The sequence below is a fragment of the Portunus trituberculatus genome, chromosome 10 (assembly GCF_017591435.1).
Source record: "Portunus trituberculatus isolate SZX2019 chromosome 10, ASM1759143v1, whole genome shotgun sequence".
NCBI classification, from domain to species: domain Eukaryota; kingdom Metazoa; phylum Arthropoda; class Malacostraca; order Decapoda; family Portunidae; genus Portunus; species Portunus trituberculatus.
Window position 1 is genome coordinate 7674367 of NC_059264.1, and position 21311 is coordinate 7695677.

The following is a 21311-nucleotide window of genomic DNA, read 5'->3' on the forward strand; positions in this document are numbered from 1 at the left end:
AGAACACAATACCTGGTAAAAACGCTCGCTAATTCCACCACCACAGAAAGTTGAGAGAACGAAACCAAATACAGTAACACTAATAGAAAGCAAAGAAAGTCTTACGAGGGGAAAGCAGAACCAGGCAAGAATTCCACAATCTGTAACACCACTCAACACCACCAAAGCGGCGTGATAAGCACAACACACCACGCCAGCTGCCAGTACACCGGCGGAGTGAATACTGCAAAGAGGAACATAATAGTCTAGCGTGTATGGAGAATACAGTGGCGGGGACGGTGATACAGGAGTCTTGTAAAATTCTGAGCGACGAAAGGGTGGCAGGCTAATGTCTGATGGCTAGTCTGTTACCTATTTTCATTCAATCATTTTTTTTTTTTTTTTTCCTAAGTATATCGTCTATAAAATAAACCAATACCAGTCACTGTTCACTGCTATTACTACTACTACTACTACTACTGCTACTACTACTATTACTACTACTACTACTACTACTACTGCTGATGTTACTAATACTATTGCTACTGTTATTGTTGCTACTACTACTATTATTACACTATCACTATAATAATAATAATAATAATAATAATAATAATAATAATAATAATAATAATAATAATAATAATAATAATAGAAATAATAATAACAATAATAACAATAGTAATAGTAATAATAATAGCAATAGTAATAGTAATAATAATAGCAATAATAATAATAATAATAATAATAATAATAATAATAATAATAATAATAATAATAATAATAATAATAATAATAATAATAATAATAATAATAATAATAATAATAATAATAATAATAATAATAATAATAATAATAATAATAATAATAATAATAATATTATAATAAGTAATAATTATAATAATAATAATAATAATAATAAAAATAATAATAATAATAATAATAATAATAATAATAATAATAATAATAATAATAATAATAATAATAATAATAGCAATAATAATAATAATAATAATAATAATAATAATAATAATAATAATAATAATAATAATAATAATAATAATAATAATAATAATAATAATAATAATAATAATAATATTAATAATAATAATAATAATAATAATAATAATAATAATAATAATAATAATAATAATAATAATAATAATAATAATAATAATAATAATAAAGAAGGATAAAGAAAAGGACAAGACTAACTTCTCTTATTACAGGAACAGAGAGAGAGAGAGAGAGAGAGAGAGAGAGAGAGAGAGAGAGAGAGAGAGAGAGAGAGAGAGAGAGAGAGAGAGAGAGAATTACTTCCCGTCCTGCTAATTCCATCATTTTAATCATATCTCACCAACATGTACAGATATAACGTGGTAGCATTATCATCAGCACCACCATTATTACCATTACTACCCGTACCACCACCACCACCACCACCAGGCCGCTCAGTCACACGTTCCCTCGTCACATATTCAGTATCGCCACTTTTCCGCAGTCTAATTATCTGGTAGCCGACAAAAAAAAAACGCCGCACGAGCCTTGGTAGTAATAATGACACAAAGCTCATCCAATCACTTCACAAAGCACTTCTCTCACTTTTTTTCCATTCATTATCGTCTCTTTGAAGGCGTGGCTGCGTGCATGTGCTGCCCCGCCAACACGCCGCCGCGCCTCACCTGATCACGCTGCCATTGTCTTGTCTACCTTGATGAAAATGTGATTATGTTCCGTAGAGCACCAGTTGTACCTCGGTCGGGTTTTTGTGTTTTTATTTTTTGAGGATTTTTTTCTATGGTCTATTTATTTTGTCCATTTCCACGTGAAATTCGGTTATGTAGTGTCGTGTGTGTGTGTGTGTGTGTGTGTGTGTGTGTGTTCATTTGAAGAATTTTTACGTTTTCTTTTGTATATTATCTGATTCTACGTTAATTTTCATTAGCTAGCGTCGTTCTTGTCTTGGGTTCTTACTTTTCGTTGTATTCCGCTTGAAAGTTTATCATCTACCAACGTTATTGCATTTTTTTTTCTTTTTATGCTAGTTTTTTTTATGGTTTCTCTACCATTTGATTCTACATGAAGTTTTGTTATCTAGCCCTCTCTATGTTTTCTTTTATTGAAGATCTTTATGGTTATTTTTTCCTATATTTCCATTTGTATTTTGCACCACTGCTGAAGTTAAAATAGTGACACCCAATCTTCCACACCAATCCAAAGTTCCACGGCCACTAATGATTCCCCAAAGTTGCAATCTCACTGAAGCTTCAATTTTCCACCCCAACCAATCATGTCTCCATTTCAAACCCCAATACACAATGTCCCTCATATCTCTACCACCTATGACACCTCAATCTGATGCATTAACTCACGATACAAAGTCACACCCACCCAATTAATGATGTCCCAATATTCCAACCCCGCCCACGATGTTCCACTGTTGCAGCCCCTTACTTCCTGTTCCACTGTTAAGCCTACACCCCGATGGTAAGTGAGCTAACCCACGATGCTCTTATATCCACCTATAACGCTTCATACTTCTATCCCTAACCCATGACCACTCCTATTCAAAATCCAAAAATTACACCCCGCTATCCTGTTCCAGTGTTCCAATCCCATGATGTTCTTTCGTCCTTTATTCCGCACTGCAATCTTCCACTACGATGTCCCAATCTTCCCTGATGTCCCCGGCGCAGCACAAGGTATAATGAAGGCCTGGCGTGGCATCAACACTCCCAGCAGCCAGCCAGCCGCCCTGCAGTGTGAAGCCTGAGAGTGTCAAATTGCCTCATTAACTCTCTCATACCTTGCACATTGGATGAGCCGGCAATATTCTCTCTCTCTCTCTCTCTCTCTCTCTCTCTCTCTCTCTCTCTCTCTCTCTCTCTCTCTCTCTCATTTGTGGCAACATTTTCTGATATTTTCTCTATCTTTTTTTCATCTTGGTCTATCTTTACGAATTCTTTTCAACTGTCCTCAGAGAGAGAGAGAGAGAGAGAGAGAGAGAGAGAGAGAGAGAGAGAGAGAGAGAGAGAGAGAGAGAGAGAGAGAGAGAATAAAAACGGTCTCCTTGTCACTCCAGAGCTAACCACAGAAGAATTTTTTAAAAGTTAGTCGGTTTAGTTCTGAAAGTATCTTGATATTCCACTTCTGAAACATCGCGAATATGACAAAAAAATAAAATCTAGAGTTCACCGGCGAAAAAGTGAAAATTGACAAACTGACAAACAGACAGACATGCACTGACGGACGGGAGGACGGACAAATTGATTAACCAGCTTATTGACACTATGTTGGAATAACTAAGCGACGAATTGATTAACTAACTGGCTAACTGAAGAACCCACAAAAATACTGTCTGTCTAACTAACAGACTGATTGACGGATTAACATACTGACATACTGACTGACTGTTGACAACACATTCCTCTGTCTGTATACTCACCTACCTGTCTGTCTGTCTGCCAGTCTACCTGTCTCTCTACCCAAATGCCTATCTGGCTGTCTGACTGTCTGTCCGTCTGGTGGCACGGAGGTAGCAGCGTCTGGCTCAGCAAAGAGGGTAGCTCGTATAATCATCGGGAGTGCGGTGCAGAGACACTCACGATTGATAGAAAAAAAAAAATACTAAAAGAAAAAGTATAAAATGCTACTCCTGCCATTCCGGGTTTCACTCAAAACTTTGCAAAACTTTGCAGCAGCTGACTGGACAGGACTGGACTGGACGGGGCGGAATTCAGTGTTTGGTCACGTGAACTTCGTATCGCCATGTCAAGTTTGCCTTATTGACTTTCTGAATGGCGACTGAATATGAGGATATTGTCTAAAGAAATGTACATATAGATTAAGATTAGTAGATTCGATAGGTCTTTCGATAAGGATGATAAGTGGGAAAAAGCTCATTTCATATAGGAATCGTGACAAGTGAACTTTTTATCTACCCTTACTTTCTTACCTTCTCACGTTCTCATAAACAAAACAAACACCACATTAATCCAGAGACCCAGACACTACAGCATCACCACGCTCCTCAATGAGCGATAAGGCGTGGCTAATGATCTCTGACAAACAGGACCAGCATACATTTCATCACAGGCGCTTATCTTTACGCCAGCCCTGAGCAATCGCCCCCCGCAGCCCGCCTGACGCCCAACTAATCACCAGGAAACACTAATGATAAGCCAACAGCCTTGCGATGAGGAGACGCAGCAGGGAGAGGATAAGCGGAAGACACAGCTGAGGGTAACGAGGCTCTGTAGAAAGTCGATGTGGTTAGAGAGCGAAGGTAGATAAAACATGCTGGTGGTGAAAATTGCTAGCACTGAGATACTAAATGAAATAAAAGTAAGGCAAGATAACGTTAATGGTTAGAGAGTTAATGGGGTTTTAAAGGAAAAGTAGATGAAAGGGAAAAATTAGATGTTTGTGATAATGACTTCAATAGTAATAGTAATGATAATAATACTAATTATAGTAATGATAAGAACAACAACAACAACAACAACAACAACAACAACAAAAAGAAGGAAGGAAAGAAGGAAAAAAAGAAAGATAGAGGAAGAAAAAACAAATATAAAGGAAAAGCGAAGCAGAAAATGAAGACAATAACAAACAAAATCAAGAAATAACACCAGGATACGCAAACAGAAAGGAATGCCAAAGAGATAAAAGAACACTATAGCTGCAGCGTTCTCCTGAGCTGAGAAGAAAAGGAAGCAGCAAGATGAAGCCAAGGAGGCGTAATGAAGCCCTTACCAATCACCACACGTAGCAGAAAATAATGATGTGGAGGATCAATATGAGAAATCAAACTTCAACGATAAAGAAATAAGTGAACGTAAGGAGAAATACATTAAAATTCTTGCTTCATCGGTACTAAAGCAAAATAAGAAATCCCTCGATACAAAAAAAAGAGTTACTTTAAATACTAAAATCAGGAAAAAAAACGTGAGCTTTTAATAAGAAACATTAATTGTGTCCTGGATAAATAAAACCACAAAAGAAGGACTTCCTATCAAAAGAAGAATAAGTATTGAGCTATAAATACATAGACAAATAAACAAGAAATTAAAATACTCGAGCATACAAATGAGTAAGTAAAAGATACCCATAATGAACAATAAGCGCCACAAATTCCTTCGTATTTCAGAAAGACAATGATCAAAACAAACTGGAACAAAAGAAAAGCTGAAGAGACGAAACTGGACAACACTTGTATTTATGAATCAGGAATCGATACAACAAATGACGCAATAACTCACTAAAACCAAATTGAAAAAAGAAAAAAATAGTTAATAAATCAAAAACTAACTCTTGAGTACCATAACGCATTAAATTCATTCTACTTAAATATTAGGCGATTTTCTAACCTAGCCTAATTATTTATCACCACAATAACTTTAGACAACGTTACACATCTACCTTAGGAAAAGAACAGAAAAACAAAAGCAGAAAACGATAAAACAAAGATAACAAAACTTAATTCACAAACTTCTCAGCACGATAAAGATAGAAGCAAAAAAACCTCCCTAAGAAGCAATAAAAAAAAATAAAGTAAAAGTAAAGCATAATACACAGAAAAAAACAAAAATAGTAAGAAAAATGACACCGATACAAGCTAAAAGGAATATCATGAAAAAAATTAAAGAAATATAAAGAGCGAAAATAGTCTTTTACACACGGCCTAGGAATAATAATAGCTACATAACACATCGATCGCAGAGGTGCGTTAAAATCTACCGAGAAAAATAAGCAAAAGAAAAAAAGGGGAATCTAATTTTAGACAGAGAGAGAGAGAGAGAGAGAGAGAGAGAGAGAGAGAGAGAGAGAGAGAGAGAGAGAGAGAGAGAGAGAGAGAGAGAGAGAGAGAGAGAGAGAGAGAGACAGAGACAGAGAGAGAGAGAGAGAGAGAGAGAGAGAGAGAGAGAGAGAGAGAGAGATAACAGCATAGGTAAATAAGGAGGAGGAGGAGGAAAGAAAAGAAGAACAAGGAAAGAACAAAAAACAACAATACATCCCCATACACACACACACACGCACACACACACACACAGGCAAGGAAAGGCAAAGATGGAGGCGAGGTATCTTTGAGCAGCGCCAGAAAACTAATGGGTCAGTGAATCAGGCCCCGGACAGCTACAGGCCAACAGAGGGCGACTGAGCGGTCACTGAGGCCCCGGGAAGGAAATATTGCGACGCTGTCTGAGGTGGAGGTGGAGATGATGGTGGTGGTGGTGGTGGTGATGGTGGTGGTGGTGGTGGTGGTGGTGGCTAAATGAGCTGTGAGTTGGTTGTAGTGATGGTTGTAGTGGTGGTACGCGCTTGTGGTTGTGATTGCGGTGGTGGTAGTAGTAGTAGTAGTAGTAGTAGTAGTAGTAGTAGTAGCAGTAGTAGTGGTGGTGGTGGTGGTGGTGGTGGTGGTGGTGCAGTAGTGGTGCAGTGGTGAGTGGTGGTGGTGGTGCAGCAGGTGGTGGTGGTGGTGGTGGTGATGGTGAGCAGTGGTGGTGGTGGTGGTGGTGGTGGTGGTGGTGGTGGTGGTGGTGTGTGGTGGTGGTTGTGTTGTTGTGTGGTGGTGGTGGTGGTGGTGGTGGTGGTGGTGGTGGTGGTGGTGGTGGTGGTGGTGGTGGTGGTGGTGGTGGTGGTGGTGGTGGTGGTGGTGGTGGTGGTGGTGGTGGTGGTGGTGGTGGTGGTGGTGGTGGTGGTGGTGGTGGTGGTGGTGGTGGTGGTGGTGGTGGTGGTGGTGGTGGTGGTGGTGGTGGTGCAGGTGGTGGTGGCAGCAGCAGGTGTTGTGTTGTGTGTGCAGTGGTGTTGTTGTTGCAGCAGTGGTGGTGGTGGTGGTGGTGGTGGTGGTGGTGGTGGTGGTGGTGGCAGCAGCAGCAGCAGCAGCAGCAGAGGGTGGTGGTGGTAGTGGCAGTGCAGTGGCAGTGGTAGCAGCAGTGGCAGTGGCAGTGGTGGTGGTGGTAGCAGTGGTGGTGGTGGTGGTGGTAGTAGTGGTAGTGGTGGTGGTAGTAGTAGTAGTAGTGGTAGTAACAGTAGTAGTAGGTAAGTTGGTGCTGTTGTTGCAGCAAGTGGTAGAATTAATTGTTATCGTTGTAGATGTAGAAGCAGTAAGAGTAGTAGTAGTAATAGTAGTAGTAGTAGTAGTAGTAGTAGTAGTAGTAGTAGTAGTAGTAGTAGTAGTAGTAGTAGTAGAGATAGAAGCAAAAAATAATCGTGATGATAATCTTTATACCGACGCGGAGAAAGAGGAAGAAGAAAACTGAAAATTAGTAAGAACAAGAACAAAGAAAACGAGGAAAGAGAGGAGAGGACTAGAAACAGGAGGAAGAGAAGAATTAAAGAACGTGAGTGAGAACAGAAAGGAAGAGAAATAGAAGGCTTAAGGAAACAGGGAACAAAGAACAAGGAACTAGGGACAAGAACTGGGAACAAGAACGAGCAAGGCGGAAGAGAATCATTAACTCACTAACGACATAATGAACACACAACACCACACAACTACACACACACGAGCATTACCACATTACATTTCCTCGCTATCTGCCACTAACTCACCCAAACAATTCCCTCCATGTGTCCCTGTGCTGGGCTGACGCACAAGATGCCTGAACATTATTGACAAGATAAAGACTTATATAGCGCTGGTATTCATATGCACGGGCTAAGTATGTGGTGGTAGTAGTAGTGGTGGTGGTGTGTGGTGGTAAACATGTTGGCAGAGGAAGAGGACGAAAATTAATTGAATAGTGAGGAAGATGAAGACGATAATGAAAATGAGGAGAAATAAAAAAAGTATTGATGAAGTGGGCAAAAACAAGAAAAGAACTAGAACAGAGAAAAGGACATACAGTGTAGCATTTTTTTCAAGTACTTCAAATTAATGGAAGATCAATTATAACACACATACCAAACACATCTGATGCACAGTGCTTCTTAATCCTGCCGCTAGATATTGATGCTTTCCCCAACATTAGTCAGAATATCACACTTAGCAGTGACTTCATAATACTTAACATTACATCTACATCAATAACTCCTAATAGTAGTCCGTTCAATAGCACTCAATGTACTGTAATGTCATTTTCATGCCATTATCTTTGAGGTACAACATTTGAATCTGGTAAAGATGATACGTAGAATATTCATAGCATTAGCTACTGATCAATTTGAAGATGTGCAAACAACCAGAAAGTGATAGGGAAAAGATTTTTTTTAATATGAATGAAGCAAGTCTCTCAAAGAATACCAGTAAAGAGTTATGGATGGCGAATGACAAGCGAGAGAGAGAGAGAGAGAGAGAGAGAGAGAGAGAGAGAGAGAGAGAGAGAGAGAGAGAGAGAGAGAGAGAGAGAGAGAGAGAGAGAGAGAGAGAGACAGAGACAGAGACAGAGACAGAGACAGAGACAGAGAGAGAGAGAGAGAGAGAGAGAGAGAGAGAGAGAGAGAGAGAGAGAGAGAGAGAGAGAGAGAGAGAGAGAGAGAGAGAGAGAGAGAGAGAGAGAGAGAGAGAGAGAGAGAGAGAGAGAGAGAGAGAGAGAGAGAGAGAGAGAGAGAGAGAGAGAGAGAGAGAGAGAGCGCATTTCACGCGGCCGGGACATCACGCACTTGCCTAATATTCAAGTAATCACGGAAGTTCAACACTGCGAGAGAGCAAAGGTTGTGTTTCACACCGTCGGATAGGACAGTTCATTCAGCGTTCAGCGGCGTGCCTTCGCTCTCCTCAAGACAAAGAATATGTTGCTAAAGTAAAACCTCCCATCCATCCATTTGTGAAGGAAAACTTACCAAAGGTTAAAGTTATCAATAAAGTAGAATAAATATTTAGAAATACTGATAATAAAGTAATATTTCTGATATTTAGAGATATAAACGATGCTAAAAGAAGAGCATGCCTTAGATGCATGTTTTTCAACGTTTTTAAAGCAATGGAATGGACTTTACGAAATAAGCAATGGAATGGATTTTTACGAACAAGTCTAATACTTAGAGGAATGTAACGATATTATACAATAGAAAAGAAACAAGGGACATAAAAGCAATAAGTAGAAACAAAACATATCTATCTTGGTTCACTTACTTAGCTTTCAAACTATTTTTACCACAATGTCTTACTTTACAAGTCATTAAGACAACCATATGTACAAGAACGGAAAAAAAAAATATCAAAAAAATTAAAGATGGAATGAAAGTACGTGTAATAAAGCAAAAAATAAACCAAACCTATCTTGCTTCAGTCTTTCAAACTATTTTTTCGCCTCAGTGCTGTAGGTCTTATTTGACCAACCAAGAACCACAAGTAGAAGAAAGGAACAAAAACACATACTATTAAAGCAAGAAAAAAGAAACACAATAAGAATACGTACAGTAAAGCAAGAGAGAAACATCACGTACTTCTATCCTTCAAACCTTTGCCACTGAGAAAACTATACTTAGAGGAATAGAACGAAAATATAACACCCACTAAAGCGAGAAAAACATAATTTAGCTCTACACTTTCGAACTTTTTTCTTCACACAATGGGATCTGAACATATTTTCACATTTTCTAGTGGAATATTAAAACAAGCAGGTGGTTCAAGTATAAATGATGCATTGCATGAACTTCTCCTGTCCGCTCAGATGACAAATAAAACTTTAGGAATGAAAGTATAACATCAGAATAGAAGAAAATGTACTGAAGAAACATGTAATTTGACAAGTAATGTACCTAGTAAACTTCCACCTAAGATACAGAGAGAGAGAGAGAGAGAGAGAGAGAGAGAGAGAGAGAGAGAGAGAGAGAGAGAGAGAGAGACAGACCATTTTCTGAAACACTTATGCGTCGCAACTCTACTACATTTAAAAGGCTGTATTGGTGTTACACCTGATTCAAGTCTGTTTTTACCGCTCCAAAGATATATCATCAGGATTTCTATGTTATCAATAGGAAAAACACTCTTCAGACACCAGCAATTCATCTTTGCGGCCTTGAAAAGTAGTCGTTTTGAAAGAGTAAGCGTTTCTTAATACGAGCCTTTGTTTAATCATAAAATCTACCTAACAATGACAAGAATTATACATTAAGTTGTAGCTTTAAACCGGTAATAAAAATAAAATGTGGTCAAATTTACTCTATTCGTATATATTTTGGTATGTTTAAGGAATGGTTTAATAAGAAAATTACATCCTATACACTTAGTTTCGTGACTAACTTAAACCCATGTCGCGATAACCACTGTGAGGTTTAATTATATCTATTGTATTCATATGGCTTTGGTCATTTATAAAAATTATTTTCAAAGTCGTAAGTCGTATTTCTCACAAGTATTCTCTCATTTACAGATAAAGAACTTGTTAAACTAGCGTCTGAATTATAAAAAGCCTCTCAAAAGCTAAGAAGCTATACTGGAAACTGACAAATGCAGTTTTTTTGAGAGAACATGGATATTTTTTTTTCACTTACGTACAAAATATTATCCGAATTATGCACTCTTGAAAAACATTTACAATCTTTACTCAACTAAAATATTCGCAGTGAGACAGCAAACTACCTAAACCTTTCACTGCTACATATCTATCTCCATCTATCACCAAATCCCTTTTTAAGCTCACTTTTGGAGTTAATCAAATGTTTCTATACATTTAATAAAAATTAACCTCTTATCGTCTCTTGTGTCTTCCTTTTCCACGCAAACGGATTTTAGAGCGTGTCTGGAGGTTAATGAAGGAATCCCCTCAAGTGAACGGTTAAGAATACACCCTCTCAACCTGCCATGGCTCAGTCTTCCCCCGTAGAAGTCAGGAGCATCGAGGAACTAATTCTAACCAAACTATAAGCTAACTGATAGGCTTCACACTCCAGGAGCCTGCCTAAGTTTCTCTCCTGCCAATGTTCCCAAGTTTGCTGAGAAGGTGGGATGCAGCAAGACGAGAAACCTTGATAGATTTCCACCTTTCTCAGAGTATACGAGAAAAGTGTGTTGTGACAGCGACCTTTGTTACTAGCTGGGACTAGTAAGGACGAGGAAATTTAAATGGCTTTCGACATCATCTCGCTCAACACTGCATAATACACGTGTACGTAATGTGTATTTCTAACAATGAAGTCCGGGAACTAACAAAGATGAGGCGGGATAGCGTAAGGAAGAAGAATTTCGAATGGAGTTTGAACATCATCGCTCAACAGCCTGAAATATACTAAAAAATATGTACATATTTCTAACAACAAAATCCATTAACCATTGCCAGCAAACTACCAACAAGAGTAACATTTGAATTAAGCCTCATCTCTAAGAAACCCGTAGTAGAAACATTTAGAAACCATTTACTTTCAACACCCATCCCTCCCCCCAAAAAAGTGTCATATCTACTCAACACTCCAAAATATACGAAAAAACTGTCACTTCAATCAATTAACTCCAGTACTAACAAAATGCCAACCAGGTGTACAATTTGCATGAAAACTTATTGCCGAAGTAAGCAAGATGACAGAAACAACCAAGTAACAAGTAGTACCTACTGCTACTGCTGCTGCTCCTCCAGAGCGTTGCCATACGTCCGGATTTTCCCGGACAAGTTTGGAATTCATCTGTAGAAATCTGTGTCCAGGGAGATTTCTGAAAATCCCTCAAATGTCTGGAATTTCAGTTTCTATCAGTAACTTGTTAAAACACACACACACACACACACACACACACACACACACACACACACACACACACACACAATGATAATATATCCGTTGATTGAAATGACGGGAGAGAGGGGGGGAGAGGTCCACCGGGTGAATGGAGTAGATGGTCTCAGCCTTCCCTGCGTCTCCTCACGTCACCCGCCAGTTTTTACTCTTTAACTAGCGATAACTTGCTTATTTACGGTCTCGTGACCTTGTTACTGCAACAAAGGTAATTTTGTTTTTTTATCAATTTTCATGTTTTCCAATATTATATCAGGTATTAGTGAAAGTGTCCAGAACCTATGTAGTTCATATATGGCAATTCTATGCAGCAGCAGCTAACAAGTTTTCTCCGAATCATCCCTACTGCTTCGACTTGTTAAACATTTTTATAGTAATTTCTCATACACAACCTATGTAGTCTAGAGAGACAGAATTACTCTTATTTCCTTATTCCATATGTCTATGTAAACATTACGGTATCGCGAATATCAACAAAGAACAGTCATACCAGTGTAAGGGTTATCAAACTTCCCGTCAAATTAATTACTCACCAAATTCCCGTTCTTCACAAGTGCTGCTCTGTCCCGCTAGTCTTCAGTACTCACGGTGTTTAGATGGTGTTAATCAGAGCTGACCCGCGGAGCTATGTTAATGTTCAGCCAAAAGTTTACGTATCTTTAACAGTTACTAATGTTCACGTTTCTCAACTCACGGAAGAGCAGGACAGCGCGCAGGCCAACACTTGTGTCTCCAGTTCGATCATTCACTCCTCTCTCTAGTTACATCACTTATTTCTTCTGTTTCCCGGCTCACAATTCGTTAGTTCTTGATCAGAGCACTTACAAAATAAGTCCGCCACACGAAGATTGACACAAGATAGTTTTGACACACTAAGATAAAGAGCAATAATCAAAACTAAAGTTTCACAGAGCAGGACAAGAGATGCCGCGCGCTGCGTCTACCTTACTTCAGGCTTCTGACAGACTGACCGCCCGCTGCTCCCTTGCCGTGCCCTCCTTCCTCCGTTCACTGCGTCTCTTCCTGCACATCCTCGCTAAAAGTTTTTTTCTCGTCTTTCTCTTCCCACTTGGTCCTCACTTTCCTTTCACTACCAGCTTGTCATGCTTGAGTTGTGATGACCTCTTGCCCAGTCCCTGCTAGATTAGAAGAAGCACGTTTGATGTTCCTGAATCTTTAATCTTTCAAAGAAATCGTCCCGTCTTCTCGTCGTGCCAGCAACCGGAGCTCTGGAGGGCAAATCTCACATTCGTCAACATGCAAGCACCGGAAGATAAAAAATGTCATTCGAATACTCAACTTGCTCTTATATTCACGAGGCTTACACAGAGATCTTTCTTGAACCTTCCATTCCTTCTCCTTCCATCCACTCTTCTTCCTGAGAAATTTGTTAGCCGGCCATTCAAGTCACACCTCAGACGGTCCGGTGTCCCACCACCACCCAGGCGAGCCACGGCCAAGACGATCGTCAAGGAGATTTTTACTAAGCTGGCACTTATTCATAGTAATGTAACGGCAGCTTGTCTATCTGTTTCTGTCTGTCTATCAGTCTAACTAGTGGTATATTTGTTTATTTACCTATCTACTTGTATATCCCTCATCATCTAGTAGTCTGTTTACCTATTTGTCAATCATACAGTGGTTTATCCATCTATCTATCTATCAAGTAGTCCTAGCTATTTATCAGTCTGTTTGTTTATTTGTTTACATATTCATTTATCTATTTACCTATATGTCTACCAAGACGACATACCACAGTGTAGTGTGGTAACAGAGGCCAGGCGTGTACTACATACATAAATGAATACATGCACGCATACATAAATTCACAATGACATACGAAAAAAATAATAAACAAAAAGATAAATACACCAGTGAAACGAAGTAAAAAAGCAAAAGAAAAAAAAGATAGATAAATGAACATGCATAAACAATAATTTGCAGGAACAAAATGCAGGGTGAGAAAAGAGTGTAATACATCAATAAATGGAAAATAGATAAAATCACAAGAATGATATACAAACAACTCATATAAACACCATAAAACTTAATTACGAAATACACATGAAAAACGATAATCTGAGAATAGAAAGCAACATGGATATGTAATAAAGGAAGGAAACTGATTAGACAAGAAGGGAAGATAGGGATGAAAAGAGAGAAAAGATAACGTTAGTGTTCCTTCTGAAACATTTCTGCCTCTCACCTCCACTAAAGGCACTAGACCAGTGGTTCTTAACCCTTTTACTAACCCCCTCCAAGATTTTATTTCATCCTTCCCTCCACGCCTCCCTTGCGTCTATGAATACAATTCTCTTCCAGAAAGAAAAGTCGATACTTTTACATTTTCATAAACTTCTCATTACTTGATCTTGCTATCGTCCTCAGAATGACATTTATAATTTGAGAAACAGAGAATGTCCTGCTTTTTCCCAAGGGCTCGCACCCTCTTTGGAAATTACTGACGCTCCAGAAGGAGGGATGCGCTACCACGGTTAAAACCACTGCTCTAGATGAAAGCACATTAGTTTATGCGAGTCAATACACGGTTACAATGACAAATTAGACGTTCCTACATTAAAACAGAAGACACACCCATAATTGGCCGGCTGATCATCTCTGTGGCCTTTGAAAATGGACATGATAAAGAACAGAGCGTCTCTGAACACAAGCCTGTACTGAACGCGAGACTCAGAAAGGTTGGTACTCCTGGATCTAGTCTGCCCGCTAATAATGCCGAGACGTTTTCTTTTTTCCAGCATCCACAGCTGCTGCCTTGGAAGTACCAGGCCAAACATTACCGTCAGCTGCTGGCCCCTGATGGAGTAAATATCTTCTAGCCTGTTGTACAATATTAAAGGAAATCATACCAGGGAGGTTTCAAAGCACTTTCCCTTGTAGTTTCGGATTGACAATTACTTTTGACTCTTACTCGTTTGGGAATTTCTGTTTTCCATTGTTTTTATTGTCCTTGGCCCGAGTCACTCTTACCTAATAAAGAGAGCATAGAGGATGAGAGACGAAGGGAAGTACAAGCAATTTATGAACCTACGAACGATAAACGACTTTCAAGTTTTGTTCTCGGATTCAAAGTTTCGAAGCATTAGTAAGAGATGCTCCCAGTAGACGTCACACTACACGACACTAACCGTCCATTAAGAGCCAACCGTTGTTCTTCATAATGGGAGAATACAACATATTCCTGCAATAACTTGAGTCTTCATGTGTGTGTGTGTGTGTGTGTGTGTGTGTGTGTGTGTGTGACAGAGGCTGGTGTGTGGGTGTGTGGGGACAGAAAGTTCCACTCAAGGCACGTATCATGACGCGCTTGAGATTCATTAGGACTATGTTCAAAAGTCACGGCCATAAACACTTACATTCTAATGAGTATTTTCCCTAATGAGATAGAAAAAATATCGTTACATCATCAGTAGAATTATGAAAACACCTGAAAACTCTTGCAACTTACACTGAAAAGTATGTAAAGATTAAACGCGATAAGACAGCACAGTGCGTGAGGCTGTGACAATCTTACGCAGCGACTCCCAAACCACTCAGAACTTATGAATCTATTACAATATTGGGAGATAACATACCAAAATGACTGACCAACGCTACATGCACACGCACTGACGGTCAGCGGAGTAGCCCGGGAAGGGGGCTTTGATCTTGAGGATAACTTCATAAACTCATAATCATGACCTGCTAATGAAGAGATTTTTACGAAGTCACTGAGGCTGATCCTATGCGTTAAAACTAAAGACTGTATACTTAACCCCTTCACTACTGGGACACATTTTTTACCTTGAGATTTGTATACGACTAGACCATTTTTTTTTTTTTTTCGACATTATGAAGGGTCTATGGAGGTCACACAGTCTTCAATATTCAAATCCCCCACATAAGTGTCTGAAGCTATATAAAACCACCACACAGTAAAGAGAATGAATATGGAAACGGGTCATGGTATTCAATGGGTTAAACACTTTGTTCTCTCATGACGACTGTTTTAAATGCCCATAGATATGAATAATAGAGTTCTCTTGAATGTTCCTCCTATATAACTGAAGCATAATCAATCAAATCAGGTGAAAGTTCCAGTACCTTTCAATAGCAGCTGCTTGAAGTTGCTTAGATATGACGGTAAAACTTTTAAGAACAAGCCAGGAACCTTTGCTTCACCACACACCCCATCATTCTCAAACTCAAGGAGAACAGTAACTAGTAACTGTTCGCCACTCACTGAGAATCTTTACAGCTTCAATTCAAGTGAGTGTACGTGGATATCAAACAGTGGCAAACCCACATTTTTTTTTTTTTTTTTTTCACTACACCTCCATAACTACAGTATCTCAAACCTCCATCCTGTCAAGTATTTGTTAATCCCTCCCAGGCACCGAACGAGAGAAAATTCAATGCAACACGAGCTGCCTCTAAAATCACTGGGTTTTTACTTTACTTCTCTCAAATAATCTTTATCTGAACACAAAGCTTGGAAATATTGATCCATTCATTCATTCATTAACTGACAGATTTGGATTGATCCAGCATATTATTAAATATCCTTTACACACACGTACGCACGCACACACACACACACACACACACACACACACACACACACACACATACACACACACACACACACACACACACACACACACACACACACACACACACACGGTAGCTCAGTGGTTAGAGCGCTGGCTCCACAAGCCAGAGGACCGGGATTCGATTCCCCGGCCGGGTGGAGATATTTGGGTGTGTCTCCTTTCACGTGTAGCCCCTGTTCACCTAGCAGTGCGTAGGTACGGGATGTAAATCGAGTTGTGACCTTGTTGTCCCGGTGTGTGGTGTCTGCCTGGTCTCAGGCCTATCCGAAGATCGGAAATAATGAGCTCTGAGCTCGTTCCGTAGGGTAACGTCTGGCTGTCTCGTCAGAGACTGCAGCAGATCAAACAGTGAAACACACACACACACACACGAACGCACATGCACGCACACGCACACACACACACACACACACACACACACACACAGAGAGAGAGAGAGAGAGAGAGATAACCAAGGAGCTACAGTGGAAAATGTGTCTAAGAAATAAAATCTGATGTCTTGCAGTAAAGTTAAATCAATCAATAAATTTGTGTGTTTATGTATGTATCAATCTTGGAAAACGAAGTCACAAGTTCCCACGCATGGCTGCACTACACCAAGTAAACACTCGAGGTGCAGCGAGCAAACACACACACACACACACACACACACACACACACACACACACACACACACACACACACACACACACACACACACACACACACACACAGAAAAGAGAAAGAGGAGACAGAAAAATTAAGAACAACAACAAAAACAATAACAACAGCAAAAATAACAACAACAACAACAACAACAACAACAACAACAACAACAACAACAATAAGACAGAGATGCAAATTAAGAAAAAAGAGGAAAAGAAAGCGAAATGAAAAAAATATAAACAAAAGTAATAATAACAAAAACAACGACAATAAGAACTACAACATAACAACTACTACTACAAAATCACACACACACACACACACACACACACACACACACACACACACACACACACAGACACATACACACACACACAAGTTTTGACAGACTCTGAGAGGGAAGCAAGCGCAATAATTTCATGCCGGAGAAAATATTCAGTAATCAAATTACGGACGAGAGAACAACACTCAGAATGATTTTCCTGGTGACGGATGAACAAACACATGGTATTTCCTGGAAAGAGAGAGAGAGAAAGAAAGAGAGAGAGAGAGGGGAGGGGGAGATAGTGAAGCACGCGTTGAGCAAGACATGTTGTAAGCACTGCCAGGAACTAACCATGAATGTCACACTTTGTCATTTACACTGGCGAGCTAATACTGTGCGCTTCGTTATTAACTAGTGACGGTTGTGCACGGTGGTGGTGGTGGTGGTGGTAGTGGTGGTGGTGCACGGTGGTAATGGCGGCGGTGGTGGTGGTCGTGCACGGTAGTGGTGGTGGTGGTGGTGGTGCACGGTGGTGATGGTGGTGGTGGTGGTGCACGGTGGTGATGGCAGTGGTTGTGATGGTGATGGTGGTGGTGGTCGTGGTACAGGCGAATGGTTACATGAATAGTTGTTACATAGGTAGTTACACTTCGTTATTACAGAACAGTGGTGTCTTTTTTTTCTTCTTGATGGTGGTTGTGGTGATACAGACAATTGGCCACACAAATGGTTATTATATAGTTACAAATTTGTTACAGCGTCCGCGTCATGGCAAGCCATTCCTTTCCCCGTGACTCTTCCTTCACCGGAGAGGGAACTATTGTTGTGACCATCATTGCAGCTTTACTGTATTTGAATTACAACAGAAATTTGTCACTGGTACATGTTGATAACGCTTCAAGAGTCTTATATCCCTGACTCTCCCCAAATCCAAGAGTGTCGTGTTGGCGCGGGATTTATGCTTTATTTCCTTAATTTTTCAAAGGCAACGCAGTATTGTTCACAACAATATTAAAGAAAAAACTGTAACGCGATTACTCAATAAAAAAAAAGGTAAGATGATTGACTTGTGTATGCAAAAGCCTTTCGTTCACCAGAAAATGAAAATTCTATGAAAGCAACACAAAGGCTCACTTCACCAGGTGCCGAGTGAGCTCACCAAGTGCGACGTCCAGCTCATAAAGTGACACACCACTTTTTCTATTATAATGATCTTATTATCGTACGTATGATTATCAAATATATCATGTTTCTCTGAATCATGGAAATTAGGATAGATGAATGGCACTTTGGCAGGCAGTAGTTGTGTAAGTGAAGTGTGCATGCCTAGCCCCCTTGTCATCCCTATGCCTCAAGACATTCATCATTCATAAGGCTCCCTAAAGACCCGCCACTACCAACCTCATTATTGAGCCAATGAGTGGACGCCATTCAGCTACCACTCTGTCTGAAAGCCAACCTCTTTCTATCGCTTCTTAAGATTTAAGTTCATCAAACTTCAACTTGTTGCGTCAGACAGTCCAATGCACCGTGTGAACAGTTGATTAGGGACTCATACAGAGGCGCTGCGCATCTGTGGTGTCTTGAAATCAATCAGTAAAACTTCACCCGACCATTATATTTGGTTTGGGGAGAAACAAGTGAAGAAAAACAAGCAAAAACGTGAACTTTTTTTTCTCAAACCTTTGCAAAAACTCCACCTTGGATAATTCTGGGCTTGTCCCTCCCTCTCCTCCTCCCTGTGACACTTTCATGTCATCAATCAAAAATAATTCGTAATGATGTTTTCCATGCCCACCTCTGGTCTAAACCCTCGGAGGGCTTATGGACCTGATGGGTTCCCTCCTATTGTTCTCAAAAACTGTGCTTACGTGCTTGTACCTTGCCTGGCCAAACTCTTTAAACTATGTCTATCGATTTCTACCTTTCCTTTTTGCTGGAAGTTTGCCAACATTCAGCCTGATCCTAAAAAGGGTGACCTTTCTAATCCCTCAAACTACCGTCCTATAGCTTTAATTTCTTGCTTGTCTAAAGTTTTTTTTAACCTATCCTCAATAGCAACATTCTTAAAAGTCTGTCACTTCACAATCTTCTATCTGATCACCAGTATGGCTTCCGTCAATGACGCTCTACTGGTGATCTTTTGGCGTTCCTTACTGAGTCTTGGTCATCCTCTTTTAGAGATACAGTCTGGCACAAAGCTTTTTATTTCAAAATTGCCCTCCTACGGTTTTTATCTTTCTCTTTGCAACTTTATCTTAAGTTACCTTTCCGACCTTTCTATTGCAGCCGTGATAGACCACCACTGATCTTCTCCTAAATCTATTAATAGTGGTTTTCCTCAGGGTTCTGTCCTGTCACCCACTCTCTTTCAATTATTCATTAATGATCTTCTTAACCAAAATTCTTGCCCTATCCACACCTACGCTGATGATACCACCCGGCATCTTTCCACGTCCTTTCAGAAACGTCCAACCCTTCAAGAAGTCAACGGATCACGCAGGGACGCTACAGATCGCCTGACTTCTGATCTTTCTAATATTTCTGATTGGGGCAGAAAAAACTTAGTAGCTTTCAATGCCTCAAAAACTCAATTCCTCCATCTATCAACTCGACACAACGTTCCAGACAATTATCCCCTCTTCTTCAATGACATTCAGCTGTCTCCCTGTTCCACACTAAATATCCTCGGTCTGTCCTTTACTCATAATCTTAACTGGAAACTTCACATCTCATCTCTTGCTAAAACAGCTTCTATGAAGATAGGCGTTCTGAGGCGTGTCCGCCAGTTTTCTCGCCCCTCCAACTGCTTGCTCTGTAAAAGGGCCTTATCCGTCCTTGTATGGAGTACTCTTCGTATGTTTGGGGGTTCCACTCATACAGTTTTATTAGATAGGGTGGAATCAAAAGCTTTTCGTCTCATCAACTCCCTTCCTCTGACTAACTGTCGTCAGCCTCTTTATCACCGACGAAATATTGTATCTCTTTCTATGTTTTATCGGTATTTTCATGCTAACTGCTCTAATGATCTTGCTAACTGCATGCCTCTCTTCCTCCTGCGGCCTCGCTGCACAAGGCTTTCCTCTTCCTCTCATCCCTATTCCGTCCAACCCCCTAATACAAGAGTTACCCAGTATTCTCAATCATTCATACCTTTCACTAGTATACTCTGGAACTCCCTACCTGCTTCTGTATTTCCATCTTCCTACGACTTAACTTATTTTTAAGAGAGGTGTCAAGACATTTTTGTCCCATACTTTTGGGTAATTCTTTCAAATCTTTTAGGGAAACTGCAGTTCCAGTGGACCTTTTTAATAATATTTTGTTGCCCTTGGTAGTTCTCTCTCTTGCATAAAAAAAAGAAAAAAAGGTTAAAGAAAGCCAAACTAAGTCGAAGGATTACCAGAAGAGTAGACATACGAAAAAAAAGAAAAAAAAGGAAAGAAAAGCACTAATCAAGTTACATTAGCGAACCATCATTGCGTTGCCGTCAAGAAAACACGGCAATATTGACGGTGGTGGTGGTGGTGGTGGCAGCGGTGGCGGTGATGGAAGGAGAAAGAGAGGGAATGGAGGAAGGACAGACGGGCGGGGCAGGAGAGCAGTGATGGAGGATGCTGCGTCTGGGAGATGAGTGATGGAGGGAGCGGAGACTGAGGATGGACCAAGGGAATCTCCTCTCCCTCTACTCTCCTCTCTCTCCCTCTTTTCTTTTCTCTTCTCTTTTCTCTTCACGTCGTGGTTTTTCTACCATATTTTAATTTCGTGACTACAAACATGACTGGTATTCGAGCATTCTGTTTGGAGAGTGATGATAAAGAAAAGGAAATGGAGGTTGGGGATGATGCAGGAAAAAAAGGAGGAAGAGGAAGAAGAGGACAAGAAGAGGCGTAAGAGGAGGAGGAACAAGAACAAGAACGAGAACAAGAACAAGAACAAGAAAAGAAAAAGAACAAGATGAGAAAGAGGAGAAACAGAAAGAATAAGGACAACAAAAATAACAACAACAAGGCAGAGATGTAAATTAAGAAAGAAAAGCATATTACAACGAAATGGAAACATTAACAATATTAATAACAACAACTACTATAACAATAACAATAACAATAACAACAACAACTACTAGTACTACTACT

The 21311-nt window shown here is 39.8% G+C and overlaps 1 long non-coding RNA gene across 1 annotated transcript in view; it reads right to left on the reverse strand.

Moving 5' to 3' along the window:
• Positions 1 to 13161, reverse strand: part of LOC123502067 — a 74374-nt gene extending 61213 nt beyond the window's left edge. The window contains exon 1 of the long non-coding RNA XR_006673783.1: positions 12186 to 13161. This is a non-coding gene — a long non-coding RNA (uncharacterized LOC123502067). The remainder of the gene's footprint in view (positions 1 to 12185) is intronic.
• Positions 13162 to 21311: the final 8150 nt, after the last annotated feature.